We start from the raw sequence: 17,739 nt of genomic DNA, 5'->3' as shown, positions 1-17,739 counted from the left end.
TGGCCTTTCAAGGCAGTCTTTCATTTGATGGCCTCCTCCCTCCTCAGGAATCTGGCACCTTCCCACTGTCCCTGTGTCTGCTGGGGGCCTCTAAGGTCCTTTCCCATAGCTCTCCATCCTTCTAGCCTCTCTGTACCTTCCCTGCCCTTTCAAATCAAAATGTACCTTGAATTATTTGTGATGAACTCCCTTTAACTCTTCCTTATTTTATAGATGAGGAAATGGAAACATTGCAAAGAGAAGGGTGGGTAAGAAAACTAATATTAACTACTATGTGCTTGCCAGACACTTCATATGATGCTCAGTGAAAGTGCTGCCTGAATGAATGAATGTTATCTCCCTGGCAAATAAATGGCATTCAATAAATACTTTTAATGGATAAATACACGAATACATTTTCACCAGGTGGAGCAGATATTATTGCTTTATCACAGATGAGGAAACTAAAATTTAGAGAGGGTATATGACTGACTTCCTGAAGGCTAAGCACACACAATACTCCAACATTTGATCATTACCTTTCAAAGAGAGGGATCAGCTAAAATCACCACTAGATTCACATCGATGGCTGCAAATGCAGTGATAGAAGCTGGCCTCCAGCCCCCTCGCCCTTTTCTAGGGATCTTCGAATTTTAATGTTAAGTTTCTGGAGACAGTGTCAACCAACTCACGGAAGTGTCTCCCTGGGAATTTCACACTGTTCAGGAGGTTTTATTTTGGTATTTACCGGCATTAAAAAACAATTCCACAGCAGATATTTTCCTGGGGTCTGGACGCTTACACAAAAACGACGCATTCATTTATAAATTAAACTTCAGTAGCGTTTACATTGACCTTAGTCCATATTACGAGGAGTAGACGATTAGTTTGTGTATTGGCCCCTATCGCTATGGATGACTGGTAAGAATCAGTAGAAACTGACTCCTCCTCCATCTCTTCCCCCACCCTTCGGAACCTTCTATGTTTACTTCAGAGTACGGTTTAAAAACGTAGGTGCTTTTGGAAAGGATTTGAAAATTAAAATATGGCTCCGTGATTTTCAACACAAAGACCACAAACAGTGCTAGAGAACAAGAAGTATTTAAAATATATCACCTCCAGAAGTTGGAGGGCTACAAAGTAGAAGTCGTCCAGGCCAGTCTGCAGAGACTGCTCGTGATTCCAGCCCTGCAAAAACCGGGCAGGCGACACGTCGCGACGAATTTCAGCTGCAGAAGAGGAAGAGCATCACCTGCAGTTCGAGGCGTGGGAACCGCTGCCAGAGGGGGCTTGAAAGAAAGAAAGCCAGCGAGGGGGAGCGCAGCGGGGTTCGGGGGCCGCTCAGGTGCTAAGTGAGAGGACCACCAGCGTTCTGCGGAGCCCGGGAGACCCCGCAGGGTAGAGGTGGGCAGACGCTGCACCAGAGGGACCGCAGCTGCGGCAGGAGAGACGGCTACAGCCGCGCTGCTACTGTCCAGGAGGCGGACCCCGCGGGAGAATCCCTTCCGCGCCGCGGGGCGGGGGCTAGGCGGGGCGCTGACGTCACCATCCCTCCCCCAGCTTCTCCAAGAGGGAGGGAGTGAGGGAAAGAGGCAGTGATCCGCCGCAGCTCCCGGCCGCAACTCCCAAACTAGGCGGCTTGCTGCTTGGACTTGTCCTGACAAACTTGGCTTCTCTTTGGCCCTCTCTCTAGCTCACGCTCACTCTCATCTCGCTTCCTTTCGGCGCTCAAGTTTCACCCAGGACTGAAGCCTCCGGAGATGCGTCCACCTGGGTCCGGGCACCGCGGGCGGATCACACTCTCGTTGGAGACACGCTGAAGATCCGAGGAAGGCAAAGTTGGTATTTCAGACACGGCTTTTAACAAATACCCACATCGCGTGGAGATTACGGAGCTGCCAAGGACTTTAAAGCGGAGCACCGAGGACTCGGCTGGATTGGTGAGTTCTTTTGTTTAGTGCAAGCTTTATGTATTTAAGTTTCACCGTAAATGAAATTACGTGGGGTGTTTGGCTCTAAGCTAGTGCAGGGAAGCGTGTGCATTCTACAGGCTCTCCGCTCCGCGAGCTGCACACTCCTCCGGCTGTGCATGGCTCAGGAATGAAAGATTGATAAACACAGATTTTGGAATTCACAAAATACATACACAGTACTGCTCAAAAGAACTTGAAAGGCTATGCTATTTGTGCATTATTTAAATGTAACTTATTATAGAAATGGTGCCCAGGGAGGGCGCATCGGGGGCAGCGTGATTTGCAGTGGCACAGCGCCCTCTAGTCCGGACACCCGGCAAGGCAGGCGCGCGCTCTTAGCCGAGTTCCTCGCGGACCGCGAACTTGGACCTGCTCCTGGGACGTGGGCGTGCACTCGGTCGCCGACACCCCAGCTTCACTTACCACCCACTCCGGCCCATTCCGTATGTAATTTACAAATAGCTTGGGTGGATTGGATGCAGAGGCGGTGCTGGAGGACCCACGTTTTTCTTTTCGGGAACTATCTTCCATCTGTTTAATTTCCAAAAGCCTTTGAGGACAGGGTGGGAGGGTCGACTATTGAAAGGACAAACGTGGAGCTTGAACTACCTTTCTCTTTCACGTGAAGGTAATTCGATGATGGCAAAAAGGCACCTCTATTTCGTTCCGTTGGGGCTAAAGGATCAGTAAAAACGTGGCAGCGCGGGAGTCTGAAATCTCTCTCTGGCTCTGCTTTTCTGTGGCGACCAAGTGCAACTTCTTACAGGCAGTTAGGTTTCTCAGGAAGCCTGGAAAACCGGGCTTCCCAAACAGATGTTTTAGCTCGAGTGAGCGTTATTTATAAATAAATGGTAATTTTTCTCCAGGAATCATTTTGTGCCATTTAAAAAATCTTGTGATTTCATGTTACGGGATCCTGTCTTTTCACTTTTCACTGTTTTCCCCCTTCCGCCCCACTCTCCAACTGTTGGTGTGTTTTGTGTGGTTGTGTTTTGTTAAGTTAGAATTCAGCAAGGGGCGCAAACCGGTTGAGCTTGGAGATAAGGTCACCTACTTCAGAGTTCCCTGTGTGAAAGTGACCTATAACATCAGGAGCACTTGGCGCAATTGTGGCGGTGGCCAAGTGTTTGGAGGATAGTGTTTGCTTGGTGTGTGAATTTGTGTGTATTCTAAATAATGCTCAGGGAATACACTACGTATTCTTAGTGCTAAGAATCAGCGCACTTATTCTACAGATTATTTTTCCTTCCCAGCCATAATCTGCTAGACCTTTATTTTTTCAACCACCTTCTTTAAAGTGGTTTAAGGGAAGACTGCATTACTAACTTTGAACCAAGGAAATTCTCTTTAACCCTAGACTCCCTCGCTCCCATCATCCTCGCAGTTCTCCCTGCAACCTCCTCCACCGGTTCCGGGGAAATCAGATCTCTGTGTCCTCACAGTGTTAAAATAGTCGAGCCCAACAAACTTTCCGAGGTCATGTCCGCCCTCTTCCCGGGGCTGATTCCCAATGCCCAGCAGCAATCCAAGCTTCGGCTGCGTCTCAACTGCGCGGAGCCCGCGTCTGGAGCTTGCTAACGCTGAGGATGGGCTCACAGCGGAGAACGCCAGACTGCGCACCTCGGCACGGGGGGAGTTCCCGGAGGGGGCTTCCCTTTCTCCCTAGGGAACTTGTAGTTTCGCGTTCGACTGGTTTCGCAGTTTGCTAGGTGTGACTTATCGGCTGGGAAAGCGCACGAGGCGGCACAGCTGCCTTTTGTCCCGCGATGTGGGAGTCGGGGGTGTCTGCCGACATTAGGGTTCCTAACCAGGGTCGGAGAGGTTATGGGGTCTAACTAGCTCTGCACTGAAAGGTCGAGGAGGAAGCGCTTTCATTTTCCAGGGATATTAATATAGATTGAAGAAGAAAAGTCGACTCCGATCTAACTGCATTCCTTTTCAAACCCCCCCCCCCTTCTTCTCCCCCATCCCCCCCAAACAATTACAGACCCGGAACCAAGGCATTGAAATGCAGATTTAGGAATTCCCTGAAGGTTCTAGAGAATCTAAAGGGAGGCGTGGGAAGCTGTTTCATTTGCCTTACTGCAATTTTTTTTTTTTTTAAAGCTAAACAAATGTTTTCCCTTTCGTAGCAAGAAACATTCCACATTCTCTGCACAAATCTGTGCTGGCCGTAACTACCGTCGGCACTAGAGCAAGCCCCACGCTGTTCTCCGGGGTGTCGCAAGATCACCGTGGGCACTTGCTGGTTTCCTCGCGTGGAGTGGGCTGCTGTAGCAGCAGGGGGTCTCTGACCCGCGGCTGCACGTTGTTGCCCGGGACCCCGGGGGCGAATAGTCCCGCCGCCAGGGAAAGTCGGCTCGAGTTTCCGCGCTGGAGAAACGAGCGCCGGCGCTCGCAAGGCGTGGCCGCGAGCGGAGGGATCTGCCTCGCGCCGGCTGGCCTGGGAGCGGGGCGCGGGGGCGGCGAGGGCTGGTCGGGCACACCATGCAGCCCTGTGGGCCCAGTGAAACCCCCGGCAGACCCGGTCCCCGCTCGGGGGCGCGCTGAGGCGGCGAGGTGTGCGGCCCCCGGGAGCGCCACCGCCACTTGAAGCCAACTTTGCTGTAAGTTTGATGGAAACGAAGTTGGGGCTTGCGGGCGGGTGGGCGAGGGGCGCCGCGCCGCGGTTGCGAGTGCCCGGGAGGCATGCAACTTGCTGCTGCGGGGTGGCGGCTTTGGGGCGCCAAGGTGCTTTTCCCAGAGATCCCAGCTGCGGATCCTGTTTCTGCCGGAGCTCTGGGAAAGGGGATGAAAGAAAGAGCCCGGCTGGAAGGTGGCAGTGCCGTGGCGCCTGCCCACTGGAAAGTTCAGTGCTGGCGGTGGACTCGGCAGCTTGGCGACGAGGCGGAGGCGGAGGCGGGGACGGAGGGGAGGGAGGGGGCGACGACTCACGACGTGAACGGAATGGGAATGAGCGAGCGGGGTGCTGCTGCGAGCCAGCTGCAGGCTGCGGCAGCGGCCCCAGACGCACGGGTCTGGTCCTGGAGCCATTGCTGGAAATCAAAGCGGCGCCGCGGCGCGGGGCTCCCGGGCGTCCCCGGGGCGAGGACTTCCGCTGCGCCCTGGAGCTGGGAAACTTCCCCGACGCGCTGCGCTCTCTTCTTTCCGGTAACACTCAAGCCAGCGAAGGACTTAACTGATCTCGCTGCTTAGTTAATTCTTCCAATTTATGAAATAGTATCCACAGCGGAGGTGAGATGAAAAGAGAGGCCAGTAGTCAAGAGGTGGCATCTTTGAAATGGAGTCGCAGAGGTCTCCCAGATGTTTTGCGCCCTCGAGTTGCTGCTCTGAGGTTTAATGACTTAACTGGTTGAATGTAGATGGCAAAAGGTGCGATTGATAGCGGGGCTAAACCTTGCACGGTGTACTACTGTTGATCAGTTTTTATCTTTTCTGAAAAAGAAACTTGTGAAATCTATTTGTAAAGAAAAATTCTGGTTCTTCAGTGCGCTTTCTTACTCCAAGTGCCTTCTTCTAGGAAGCTAGCTTTCAGTTATCTCTAAGAGTTTTTGTTCCCACTGATGTGAATTGCAGAGCTTTGAAAACAAGGACGCAATTGTATGCATTAGGAAAGTAAACTCAAATGTTTTCTATGTAAAGTTTTGTGTGTGTGTTTTGTTTTGTTTTGTTTTTTTTTGCATGTTTCTGAACTATGGTTTCATTAAGTGGCTTTTGTTAAGCAACTACCTGGTGTCTGGTAGATTAGATTTTTTTAAGAAAACGATATTTACAGTGATTATTACAATCGGAAAAGATTTAAAAGGCATATTGTCTCGTTATCTATCTTTACAAAAGCAGATTATTAAGGCTTCAGATATTTAGAGATAGGTTTCAATATTTTAAGAAGATATCTGCACGTGTTAAAACTGGGTAATGGTGAGATTTTTCCATCTTACTCTTAGAGTTGTTATCCAGCACATCCAGTTATAAGTTACTCTTGAAAATTTGTTTCTCCAGATATGTAGGTTAATTCTGTTATTTGTCTTTGTGTTTTAGAAGACAACCCTGGTTCCACAATTAGAATTATTATTCATTTTTCCTTGTTATATATTTATGCTTTAAAATGAATGTAAAATACTTCAAACATTACATAAGGTTAAAATCAGTTGACAGAACTGTTATGCCAACCATGGCACTTAACAAGTTCAGTTTAAAGTTTGATTTGAATAAAGTGTGCATTTGTGTACCCATTTTTTGAAAAAATGAACATCTTAAATGAGCGAAATTCTTTGTCACTCAGGAAGTAAGATTGCTAGAGGACTTCATAAAATCATTCAGGCCAACTGTATATTCATTTGTATCTTTTAATTAATAACTAGAAGTACCCCCACTGGGTTCTTAGGTTAATAGATCATTTAAATCCATGTTATGGACCTGTGCCAAAAGAGGAATCTTAAAAATTATGTGCAGACTAACACTGTTTTCATTCCTTTGATCCCATGCCTTTCTAGTGTATGTGTTTAGACATAGCCTCTTGAGCCACCTTTGAGCAGTCATTTCTTTGAATGTTATGGGTGAAAGGGATCTTACAGATTATCTGTTTTAACTTCCTTATCAAGTTTACCACTACCTGTTTTCCACCCAAGTTTGGCTGATTTTACATAGAGTCAATAAACTGAATCAAGTTAATGCATTATTGTTGCATTAAATGTTGTCTCAGTGGCCTAAAGGTCCTGGTTTAATAGCTGGAAGCCATAAGGCTAGTTGTGTGTTTAATCTTTATGAGTGGGAAATTGCAGTTGGTAAGCTCTCTTTTGACTAAATTATATAGACGATGAAGCTAAACTCTGTCTTTTTGACTCACTTAATCGTTGTTTGCAAGTGTTAGTTTTTCCTTAGGCACTGGGAAAGGAGTTTTTGAAATGAGGGATGTAGTAACTTATTTAACTAAGATCAGAAAGTTGCCATTTTCTCTTATATCTGAGAGGAGCTTTTTATTTCAAAAATGTGTTTAATCTGATGAAGAATCTGTATATTTCACGTTTTAAATTTTTAAAAAAATTAATCATTTAAGTCCCAGATTTAAGTATATTGCCAAAATTCTTGCTCAATTCTGAAGTTTATTACATATATGGAGATAAATCTACAATTAAAGGTCTTCTACAAACCACTTAAGAAAATCAGTAATTATGTAATCCTTATCCTTCGTGGAATATTCAAGTATAGAGCTTCATAATAAGCTCTGCAGTACAGACACTGATCTGGCATCACCTCTAGCCAATTTGGAAGCATTTGGAGGTGGGTTGTGACCTCTTTCTGAGCTGCTGGAAATAAGAGCCATCTCCAGGGCAGCCATCTGCAGTGTTGTTACTGGCCTGGTGGTTGCACCTGGGTTTTCTGTTAATTTTGGAACCATGGATGTAGTATTATCCACATTGGCCCTCCTTTCCTCTCTCCCCTCCTTCAGTTCTGTCTTCCGTTCTCCCTTGTTAGTCCTCATTAATCTGCTCATTCACGAATCCATCAACTGTGGATCTCCTCTGTGCCAGACACTAATTGGGCCAGACACAGTTAAGAGTGTGAATAAATCACGTTTCCTGCCCTCATGGAGCTTATAGTCCAGTGGGTGAGAAAAACAAATAAGTAGTCAATTATATCCATTCTGGTAAGAGAACCATCAGGGTCAGGGTAGTTTATCAGCACCTTTGTGATGGGACCTAGGGAAGGTGGATATTAGGATAGGGTGAGTTCTGAGGGAAGAGTGACTCAGGAGGAACTCATTCAAGGAGAGGAAATGACATGTGTAAAGCAAGTTGTAGAAACCTTAATTAGTTGTGAAGTCTTAATTTAAGGATTAAAGATTAGTTGTGACTTGATTGTGGTGTGATAAATGGTGATAAAAGAGACCTGAGACCTACTAAACTAAGCATGCCGTGTTATGTTTAGGAAAAGGGTTGGTTGATTTATCATCAATGCTTCTTTAATCCTATGTTCACTTGGTTATGAATTGTTTTTTTCATTTGTGTAGGTAGAACATAGAAAATCGATTACTAGGGCTTATATTTGCTTACAAAGACAGGATAATTTTAGGGCAAGGATTAAGAAGAGAAAGAAAGAAAGAACTGTTGAAGAAAAAGGTGACAATAACTAAGCTGTAGGCAAGGAGTGAAGGGCAGGAGAAAGTAAAATAATAATGTTTGCCTTATCTTTTCGAAGGGAAGAGGTGGAGGTCTTACAAGTTTAGAGTCCTCACCACAAGATGGGTTCATCAGCTCAGGACAGCTGGGTAGTTTCAAGTCTGTGGGAAGTATACTTTTTGGTTTGAAATAAGAAGAGTGGGAGATTAAATTAGAAAAGTAGGTAGAAGTCAGATTATCAAAGGTCTTTAATACAAGGCCAAGAAGAGTATACTTAGTCATAAGGCTAAGGGGAAACACTGAATATTTGCAAACTAGGGAATAATATTACAAAGATGTTTTAATGAGATTCATTTGATTGCAGTGTATAGGCTAAATAGTATGGGGACCAGAAAGCAGGACTACCGAAAGGCTATTCAGATACTGTGCCTGAACAAATACAAATATGAACTAGGTAGCAGCAACAAAAATGGAAAGGGAACAATTTTGAGAAATTGAGAAAGAAAATATGTCAAGTCTGGATAACTTGGTAGATATGGAAGTTTGGCAGTTACGAATAAAGGACCATAGAAATTCTGAATTGTGTGTGTGTGTGTGTGTGTGTGTGTGTGTGTGTGTGTGTGTGAGAGAGAGAGAGAGAGAGAGAGAGAGAGAGAGAGAGAGAGAGAGAGAATATGTTACCTATGGAGGCTGTAAAGATTTTAGTCCAATCTCTAGTTTTTCAAATAAAGGAATGGAATACAAGGATTAAGTAATTTCCTTGAATTCACACACACAGTTAATTAATGACAAAGTCTGGGCTAGACCACAGGTTTTATATTTCCCAGCTCTTTCTATTTTATTTAATATCTTAGGTTGCAAATTTGCATGATTTAGGAAGTAGGAAATACAGTGGAATCTCTTTTACAGGCATACTTCATTTTATTGCGCTTCACAGATACTTCGTTTTTTACAAATTGGAAGTTTGTGGCAACCTTGTATCAAGCGAGTCTATCAGTGCTATTTTCCAACATCATTGGCTCATGTGTCTCTGTCACATTGTGGCAATTCTCACAATATTTCAGACTTTTTCGTCACTACTCTATTTCTTATAGTGATCTGTTATCAGTGGTCTCTGATGTTTCTATCGTCATTGTTTGGGATGTCATGAACCACACATTATAAGACTGCAAACTTAATGGATAATGTTCATGTTCTGACTGCTCCACTGTCCAGTCAGTTCCCTGTCTCTTTCCCTCTCCTAGGCCCTCCCTATTCCCTGAGATACAATGACATTGAAATTAGGCTAATTAATAACCCTACAAGGGCTTCTACCTGTTCAAGTGAAAGAAGAGTTGTACTTTTCTCGCTTTAAATCAAAACCTAGAAATGATTAAGCTCAGTAAGAAAGGCATGTTAAAAGCAGAGGCAAGCCAAAAGCTAGGCCTCTTGCACTAGTTAGGCAAGTTGTGAATGCAGAGGAAAAGGTCTTGAAGGAAATTAAAAGTGCTACTCCAGTGAGCACACGAATGATAAACCTTTACAACAGCCTTAGTGCTGGTATGGAAATCAAACCAGCCACAGCGTTCCCTTAAGCCAAAGCCTAATCCAGAGCAAGGCCCGAACTCTCTTCAGTTCTTTGAAGGCTGAGAAAGAAAGCTGTAGAAGAAAAGTTCAAGGCCAACAGAGGTTGGTCCATGGGGTTTAAGGAAAGATGTCTCCATAACATAAAAGTACAAGGTGAAGCAGCAAGTGCTGATGTAGGAGTTGCAGCAAGTTATCCAGAAGATTGGTCTAGCTAAGATAATTAATGACGGTGGCTACACTAAACAATAGATTCTCAATGTGGACAAAACAGCCTTCTGTTGGAAGAAGGTGCCATATAGGACATTCACAGAGAGAAGTCAATGCCAGGCTTCGAAGCTTCAAAGGACAGGCTGACTCTCTTGCTGGGGGCTAATGCAGCTGGTGACTTTAAGTTGAAGCCAGTGCTCTACCATCCTGAAAATCCTAGGGCCCTTAAGAATTATGTTAAATCTACTCTGCCTGTGTTCTATAAATGAAACAATAAAGCCTGGGTGACATTACATCTATTTACAACTATTTACATTGTATACTGAGTATTTCAAGCCCACTCTTGAGACCTACTGCTCAGAAAAAAAGATTCCTTCCAAAATATTAGTGCTCATTAACAATGCACCTGGTCACCCAAGAGCTCTAATAGAGATGCACTGTGATAGTAATGTTGTTTTCATGTCTCTTAACACAGCATCCATTCTGTAGGCCATGGATCAAAAAGTAATTTTGACTTTCAAGTTTTATTATTTAAGAAATAGATTTTGTAAGTCTATAGCGTCCATAGATAGTGATACCTCTGATGGATCTGAGCAAAGTCAGTTGAAAATCTTCTGGAAAAAATTCACCATTGTAGATTACATTATGAACATTTGTGGTTCATGGGAAGAGGTGAAAATATCAACATTGACAGGAGTTTGGAGGAAGTTGATTCCAGCCCTCATGGGTGACTGAGGGGTTTGGGGATTCAGTAGAGGAAGTGACTGCAGATGTAGTAGAAATAGAATTAGAAGTGGATCCTAAAAATGTGACTGAATTGCTTCAATCTTATGATAAAACTTGAATGGATGAGGACTTGCTTCTTATAGATGAGCAAAGAGAGTGGTTTCTTGAGATGGAATCTATTCCTTGTGAACATTCTGTGACGATTGTTGAAATGACAATGAAAGGCTTAGAATATTGCATAAACTTAGTTGATAAAACAATGGCAGGGTTTGAGAGGATTGACTCCAATTTTGAAAAAGTTCTGTGGATAAAATAGTATCAAACAGCATCACATGCTACAGAAAAATCATTTGTGAAAGGAAGAGTCAATCAGTGTGGCATAGTTGATTGTTGTTTTAAGAAATTGCCACAGCCACCCCAGCCACCACCCTGATCAGTCAACAGCCATCAACATTGAGACCCTGCACCAGCAAAAAGATTATGACTCCCTGAAGGCTTAGATGATGGTTAGCACTTTTTTGGCAGTAAAGTATTTTTAAATTAAGGTACATGCATTGTTTATTTAGACATAATGTTATTACAGACTTAATCCACTACAATACAGTATTAACATAACTTTTATGTACATCGAGAAACGAAAAAAATTGTGACTCACTTTATTGTGATACTTAATTATGGTGGTCTGGAACCAGACCCAACATTGTCTTCTAGGTATGCCTGTATTTTGCAGTGGGGAGTGGGTGAAAAGGCTATATTACTTAGGTATCTCAGTAGTGTTCGGTAGCACTCGAGGGAGTTTAGGGCTGGAATGTAGGATTCTGCAGTGATCCTCATAATTAAGGCATAGTGATGAGATCATTAAGGGTGATAATGTGCATGCATACGAAGAGTTGGAAGACGGAAGTGTGTGATGCCAAACTTTAAGGTGAAAGAGTCAATGTAGAGTGTAAAAGAGTATTGAAGAGATCAGGAAAATAGTGTCATTCATTCTTTATATGTTATGGATTGCGTCATTGTTTTAGGCAAGTCTGTGACACAGGAGTATTGGGGAGAGGGATTAATAGCATCAAATGTGACATTAAGTCCAGGAGGATGCGTCCTGAGAAAAAGGTCATTTGATTTGACATTAGCTTATGGTGCCAGAAGAAACTATTTCTGTTCCCAGGGTAGATCTGAGGTTGTGCAGAACAGTTGAGGGCCAAAATCATGCTTTTAGAGGAGAGGAAATTCTAAGGAAATCAGGGTAGCACTAATAAACTATTTTTTGGAACTCTTTACCAATATAAGACAGAGAAATAGGGTGTTAGTTTGAAGGAAGCGAAGGTTTGAAGGAAGTTGATTTTCAAATAGGGATGATACTTGTACTTGTAGACTGCAAAAGGTGGCCGTAATGAAGGGGTAATTTGAGTTGGGATGTTTGAGTGGGAGAGAATTTAGGGAAGAGCTGCAGAAGAGGCAGAATTTTATGGTATCAAGGGTGTCTTTATTTGTGGGTAGCATGGGTCCCATCTCCTGAGATGTGGTAAGAAGACAGAATAGGAGGAGAGAACCTTTGAGGGAGAGGAAGAAGAGAGACTGTCTACCTGATGCGTTCCATTTTCTTATTATATATGGAACATTCACATTCCTCATCCATTATTTAGTGAAATGCCTATACGTGTACCTAAGTACACAGGAGCATTGCAAATTTGACCTGCAATAATACCTTACTAACTTGGGAGTGGAAGAGGTGGCCAGTGTTACTTTCTGACTACTCTGCCAAAGCATCACTTGAATGATTTCTGTTTGCAGAGAAAAATACATTAGGTGAGATGATCTTAAATCACAAGAGACAAACGCTCTGTTTATTGAGCTTCTCTGTGAGCTGAGGTTACCCTGGAGTGTGGTTGAGGAAAAAGTGGTTGGAGGATGAGTAGTAGATAGTGGTCATGTGAGAAGAGAGTGAAAGCAATAGTGCAGGGATGCCTGACCCAACCAGAAATGTACATACAGCCTTTGTTCGTCTATCTCTTTTATTTTGCAAAAGCACAGAACAGCTAGAAATAGTCATCCTCATAATGCCCACAGACGTGTTTTATGCATTCATGTAGTAGGTAAATTACATACAGAGTTATCGGAAGTAGTAAATGATATATACTAAGTTTAAGGCTGCTGGTCAATTCTAGGTTCATAGTTGGGCCTGCACTCAGTTCTACTGAAAAACGTATCAAGATGGCTTTAAAAGATTTTGTATGTACCCAGAAAATAAAAATCTACCCATTAATTTTTCAGTGTTAAGTGCTTACGAAGTATGACAATTAGGTCATCCTAGAAAAAGTGCTACATATCTCATTGCTGAATATCACTTTGGTCACCTTTGACGTATTCCCATGTGAAGCTATGCACCGATCCCAGCGCTTAGTCCAGCCTTCAGAACAATTTTGGAACTCTTTCTGGAATGGCCATCCGAGCTGTCATCATATTACCCTTGATGTCCTCCTGAATGTCATCAAAATGCCTTCCTTTCAATATTTCCTTTATTTTGGGGTAAAGAAAGAAGTCACTGGGGCCAGATCAGGTGAGTAGGGAGGGTGTTCCAATACAGCTATTTGTTTACTGGCTAAAAACTCCCCCACAGACAGTGCTGTGTGAGCTGGTGCATAGTCGTGATGCAAGAGCTGTGAATTGTTGGTGAAAAGTTCAGGTCATTTTCATCTAACTTTTTCACACAGCCTTTTCCACATTTCCAAATAGTGAACTTGGTTAACTGTTTGTCCAGTTGGTACAAATTCATAATGACTAATCCCTCTGATATTACAAAAGGTTAGCAACATTTTGACTCTTGATTTGGACTGACGGAACTTTTTTGATCATGGAGAATTGGCTGACTTCTATTGTGCACTTTGACACTTAGTTTCAGGATTGTATTGGTACACCCATGTTTCATCACCAGTGATAACCCGGCCCAAAACATCGTCTTCCCTCTTCAAAAGGTCTTGGCAAACTTCGGCTCTCCTTTGTTTTTGTTCATCAGTGAGCTCCTTCGGGACTATTTTTGTACACACCTTTTTCTTGCCAAGATTTTCAGTTAAGATTTTCCTGTTTCTCTATCGATGTTTACTTGGCCTGCTATGCTTCTCAGAGTCAGTCAATGATTTTGACACACAATTTGACTTTTTTGCAATGTTTTCATCAGTTCTGCTTATACTGGCCACCCTGCCCTCTTTTCATTAGTGACACGTTCTCTCCCCTCATAAAAATGTTTAATCCGTTTGTACACTGCCCTTTTCTTCATGGCATTATCCTCCTAAACTTGGACTAACATGTTCCTGATTTCACTTCCACTCTTGCCAAGTTTAACAAGAAATTTAATGTTTGTTGCTGTAATTCAAGCTCAGACATTAGCGCAACAGCACACAAAAACATGCAGTAACAATAATGATGGTGTCAGCAAGACACCATCACACGTTGACACGAACACAGCTGTGAGACACTGATATACTAAGGTTATGAAACCTCACGGAGCTGTTTGTACAGTGCTGCCAGTGTAAGCGCATGGTGGCAAGTTCGGCGAACCTAATTGTCAGATCTCATATGCTGAAATACTATGACTATTACCGTGTTTCCCCGAAAATAAGACCGGGTTTTATATTAATTTTTGCTCCAAAAGACACATTAGGGCTTATGTTCAGGGGATGTCATCCTGAAAAATCATGCTAGGGCTTATTTTCTGGTTAGGTCTTATTTTCGGGAAAACACTGTATAATGTAATTAGAAAAATATGCATATTTTTTCTGTTATGTCATCTGGAAGCTGTGAATTGATTGTAGCTGAATAACAAAATAGCTGAATAACTATTGTTTCTTAGTAAGATACAATACATTTATTTGACTCCCATGAAGTGATTTTAGAGATCATTAAACATTTATTTAATACGTAGTATTTTTAAAAAACAAGTAATTTGCTTTCTTATTTTGTTTTTTTTCAACTTCACAACACTTTTCTTTGAAAATGTTATCTTCCTTGTAATTTAGACATTTTAAAAAATACTCTAAAATGTGACACTATTCAAACTGAACATAGAATTTTCAATTTCAATAGTAAGTTAAATTCTAGTGATTCTCTCACAGATGTTGGTACAAAATGTCAGTCTCATCAGGAGAGCATGATGAGTGAGAACGCAAAGTTTTTGGATGTTTTTTCATATTTTTATCATATGTGGAACGTGAAGTTTTTATATTGTTTCCCAGTGCGTAGAGGACTAGAATAACTAATGCTGTGTGTAAGAATTGTGACTCCTAAATAATAAATACAAAACATTGAATAGAATTTATGCATTGTGTAATGCCGTGTCCCACTTAATGTCCTGTCTCTAAGATGAAACACTTCTGAATCTTCAGATTTAGATCTAAATATTTGAATTTATGCCCTCATGTTCTCAGCCAGGGATTGTATTCTGTTTTGTGAAGAATGTGCAATCACAGTAATTGACTGTGGAACACTTTACATGAAGGTCTCCCTAATGAAGAAATATGAGCATAGTAATGTCTGAGTCTTACTACAAAAATTATGTTTTTTCTCTTCTTTATGGATTTTTAGAGATCTTTGCTAAAGATATTTAAACTTTGGACCTGAGGCCATTTTCCCTAAAGGCTTAACTTAGTAAACATTGTTTGTTTTCACTTTGGCGGAATCCTAAATTACTGTGAGTTCAAGTAGTGTGATCACCTTCTAAATATCAAAGTGTAGCCTTTGGCTACAATGGTTTTTGCAGCTTAATTTTCATAAACGTGAATTCTAGGTAACAATGTACACTTTTTAGATGAAATGATATTAGTACCATTTTTTCCCTTCATCTTTTTTGTTTGTTTTGCATAGAGCAACAGCCATAGTTTTATTTATTTATTTATTAATCATGGTATTTTATAGTGAAACCTGAGTTCATAGTTTTTACATTACTGTAAGGTTAACAATATCTCTTAAAGATGGACTTTTTTTCCTGATCAAAAGAACTGCATTTAATAATTTATTCTAGTTACAGTGGCATTCTGTTAGCCAACTTTGCACAGTACGTTTAGCGTTTTTTAAAGTCTCAATTATGAATGTGGTGCAGAAAGGTTATTCCAGCTGTGAGAACTGTGATAGGTGAGTTGTAAAAGGTGATGGAGGTGTTTGGGAACCCAGTTGTGAGAGGTAAGTGGGTGGTAGCAGAGGCTGTGACCAGACCAAATGAGTAATATGCCATAGTGAGAAAACAGCTGCAATAACTTGACATGTTGGACATTTTCCTGGTAACCTGGGGGGTAAAAAGGGTGTCCAGGGCCTTTTAGTAGTGGTGGTGGGCACAGCATGGCACAAGCCAACATTTATGGGTCATTTATTTTCAAGCTCTAATGTTCTAAAAGATTCATTTACTTACGTGTCCATTATACCACTGTTCCTTGGTTCTGCTACCTCAGCAGCTGTTTTATCTCCTTTGCTCGTTCCTCTTCTCTGCTCTCCTCTAAATCTTGGGTAGCAACAGGACCCTGCTCTTGGTTTTTTTCTTCTCTCTCAGTGCTCTGTCCATTGCTGATCTTAGTTTTGTGGTTTTAAATAAACATCTGTTATATTTTGATGACTCTCAAATTCATATTGTTAAGCTGGACCTCTCCCACACATGTAACTGCCCATTTAATCTTTACAACAGGCATTTCCGTCTTAGGTTGTTCAAAACCGAACTCCTCATCTTACTCCCTAAAACCTATTCCTCCCTCATTCTTCCCTCTCTCAGTACCTGACAGCTCAGTTCTTCTTACTCAGCACACAATCCTTGGAATCTTCTTTGATACCTCTCTCTTTTTCTCTTCCTCCCTCAGTCCTTCCAATTCATCAGCAAATCCTGAAATAGATCCAGACTCTGACCACTTCTCCCCACCTCCACCATTACCATTTTTGGGCTAAGCCTCCATGGTCTCTTTCCTCTACTGTTGAAGTAGTAGCCTTCTAATGGGCCTCCCTCCAGCTTTTACCCTGGCCGCCCTGCATTCTCTTCTCAACACAGGTACCAGGGCCTCCCTTTTCCCTTTCTTAGAGCATGCCACACTCCCTGTTCAGAATCCTCAAGTGGTTTCTCATTTTCTTTGTGGTAAAAATCAGTCCTGAAAATTACCCTTCACCCATGAGTCCATACTGATTTAAAGGAATGATTGAATAAATACACAAATGGGAGAAAACAGACAAATCTCTCCTGTAGAAGAATTCTTGATAATTCATGGAGCATACCTCTCCATTCCTTAAGTGTGGGCTGGGCACAGTGACTTCCTGCTAAAGAGTATAGTACAGCAAGTGGGGGAAAAGAGTAACTTCAGAGTGGAGAAGCCTGGCAAGCGCTACTTCAGCTAAATGAACAAGTGCAACATCAGCATTGATGAGTCATGGTGACATGATGATGTGATGTAAATGGGATGGTACCTCTCTTATCTTCCTCCCTCAAACACGTAGCCTCGGGGTAATCATGAGGAAAACATCAGGCAGATTCCAATTGAGGGACATTCTACAAAATACCTGACCAGTACTTCTCAACTGTGAAGGTCATTAAAAACAAGGAACATCGGAGGAACTTTTACAGTCCAGAGGAGTCAGGGATGTGATGACTCAGTGTAACATGGTGGTCTTGAGTGGGAGCCTGGAACAGAAAGTGGGCATTAGGACTTAAATAGTGAATAACAGTGCATCTCTGTTAGTGCATTGGTTGTGGCAAATGTACCATAATAATGTGAGATTTTAACAGTAGAGGAAACTATCTTTGAAACTGTTCTAAAATTGAAAGTTTATTGAAGAAGAAAAAATCCCTGACTGCCCTCCTCTCACCGATGTACCCCAGCCACAGTGGTCTCTTTGTTGTTTTTCTAACTAGGATTCTCTACTGTAGGTGACTTTGAGCCCCAGGGGACATATTTCAATGTCTGGAGACATTTTTCTTTAGGTGGTGGGACAAAGTGATACTACAGGCTTTTAGTGGGTAGAGACCAGGAATAATACTAAACATCCTACAGTAACGCGTGGGACAGCTCTCCCTCCACTGCTTCCTGCCGCCCCCCCCCAAAAAAAAATCCAAAATGTCAATAGTGCTGAGGATGAGAAGCCCTGGTCCTTTTGAATTTAGGGCCCTCTCTTTCCCTTCAGGCTCCTGACCGCAGTCTCTCTTG

The 17,739-nt window shown here is 42.6% G+C and overlaps 1 protein-coding gene across 6 annotated transcripts in view; it reads left to right on the top strand.

Moving 5' to 3' along the window:
• Window positions 1–1,542: 1,542 nt before the first annotated feature.
• The window catches only part of FAT1 (FAT atypical cadherin 1), a 127,041-nt gene continuing 110,844 nt past the window's right edge, over window positions 1,543–17,739 (top strand). For 5 of the 6 annotated variants that reach the window (XR_013993235.1, XM_081046780.1, XM_081046779.1 and 2 more), the window contains exon 1: window positions 1,543–1,919. The gene's annotated coding sequence lies outside the window, so the exon portion shown is untranslated. Of the gene's footprint in view, window positions 1,920–4,403; window positions 4,559–17,739 lie in introns of those variants that run through there. The other variant, XM_081046778.1, reaches the window with a different exon arrangement.

The sequence above is a fragment of the Rhinolophus hipposideros genome (assembly GCF_964194185.1).
Source record: "Rhinolophus hipposideros genome assembly, chromosome: 4".
NCBI lineage: Eukaryota > Metazoa > Chordata > Mammalia > Chiroptera > Rhinolophidae > Rhinolophus > Rhinolophus hipposideros.
Note: the sequence above shows the minus strand (reverse complement) of the source record. Positions and strands in the feature narration are given on the sequence as shown.